Raw genomic sequence first — 1929 nt, 5'->3', positions numbered from 1 at the left:
GTAATTCCATATTTCTACACACAGTCCATATGCTCCTTTTACTGACCCCTAAATCTAGATTTACATGTAAATAATGAAATAATAGTGCATAGTGTTTGTCATGCTCATGCAACTGTACTGGTATGTGTTACTCACTATTAATAATTTCTGTACATTGTCCCACAGCTTAGGTCTGACGATAATTTTTCGAGATGCGTGACATTTATTATAGAACTGTGCTATCAAGACTTTTCCTTAATTCCAATTTGAATCAAATCTGAATGGTTGCGTACCTCTACTATCGAAGAATTAATGGGTGAAGTAATGTATTACACTTAGCAACGTCCAGCATTCAAGCCAGTAAAAGTGGTGTCTTATGGTGTTGTAGACTTCCAAACCCCAAGACGTCCGTTCCTAAGTGAAGAAATTTTCTTTTTTGGGCATTCTGGGACATTTCGGGAAGGGATTAAATTCAGGGTGTGAAACGAAATCGATGACAAGATTTGCTCATGACATTGCTATTCTCAATGAAAGTAAGGAAGAATTACAGTTCTTGCTCAATGGAATTAAGTCTACCGAGCACAGAATACAGAAAGACAGTAAATCAAAGGAAGCCGAAAGTAATGCGTATAACAGATATGGTTAGCGATAAACTTAACATAAAAACTGGGACGGCATGCTAGGCGAAATGAAGGAATTCTGTGATGTTGGATGAAGAAAAAAGACGGCAGACGAAGCAGAGAGAATAAAAAACTAAACTAATAGGCGTGTCGAACGTCACGGTTATTTTCACCCGTTCCAGAGGTCTTGTTTTTGGCAATGTGGTACTGGCGCTGCCAAAACACGGCCGTTGCGAAACATCTGACCGAAAGGAGCCAGAGATCAGAAATGACCTCCGTATACTCGCTTTAAAATCACCAGCGAGTCCTGTGACATCATCTCCGAATTCGCCGTCTCCGTATGCTGCGAGGTTCGACTCTTGAGTCCCCGCCGTAGCCCACTCGTCACCGGAGTAAAAGTGGACTGGACTCGCTCAGAAAGGAGGGCGAGTACACGAGATCGCACGTATAGCTGCGGACTCGCGGCATTTCCGCTACACGGGCCACCGTTTTGAAAGAAATTTTCGCCATTAAACTGTAAATTACTATTCGTTTATTTCACACAGTCATGATTTCGGCTTTATAGGCATTCTCAAATGCAAGTTCAAAAATCAGAAAGTGTCCCAACTGACTAAATTTACGCACTCCGTCTTCAGGCCGCAAGTGGCCCATCGGGACCATCCGACCGCCGTGTCATCCTCAGTGAGGATGCGGATAGGAGGGGCGTGTGGTCAGCACACCGCTCTCCCGGTCGTTTTGATGGTTTTCTTTGACCGGAGCCGCTACTATTCGCTCAAGTAGCTCCTCAATTGGCATCACGAGGCTGAGTGCACCCCGAAAAATGGCAACAGCACATGGCGGCTGGATGGTCACCCATCCAAGTGCCGGCCACGCCCGACAGCGCTTAACTTCGGTGATCTCACGGGAACCGGTGTATCCACTGCGGCAACGCCGTTGCCACAACTGACTAAATGACAGATGCAAGTTACGTGGAGAATGTTGTTGTTGTCTTCAGTCCTGAGACTGGTTTGATGCAGCTCTCCACGCTACTCTATCCTGTGCAAGCTTCTTCATCTCCCAGTACGTACTGCAGCCTACATGCTTCTGAATCTGCTTAGTGTATTCATCTCTTGGTCTCCCTCTACGATTTTTACCCTCCACGCTGCCCTCCAATACTAAATTTGTGATCCCTTGATGCCTCAGAACATGTCCTACCAACCGATCCCTTCTTCTAGTCAAGTTGTGCCACAAACTCCTCTTCTCACCAATCCTATTCAGTACCTCCTCATAATAAATAGAAAAAATTCAAAGGCATCGTTCAATATACCCCAAACAAGTATGTTACGAGTAA

General features: G+C 44.9%; 1 pseudogene; it reads right to left on the bottom strand.

The window, feature by feature from the left end:
• Nucleotides 1–1420: 1420 nt before the first annotated feature.
• LOC126191763 (5S ribosomal RNA) lies at nt 1421–1537 on the bottom strand (annotated as a pseudogene).
• Nucleotides 1538–1929: the final 392 nt, after the last annotated feature.

This window comes from Schistocerca nitens, chromosome 6 (genome assembly GCF_023898315.1).
Source record: "Schistocerca nitens isolate TAMUIC-IGC-003100 chromosome 6, iqSchNite1.1, whole genome shotgun sequence".
Lineage (NCBI taxonomy): Eukaryota > Metazoa > Arthropoda > Insecta > Orthoptera > Acrididae > Schistocerca > Schistocerca nitens.
The sequence above is the reverse complement of the archived record's forward strand: the minus strand, read 5'-3'. Positions and strand labels throughout refer to the sequence as shown.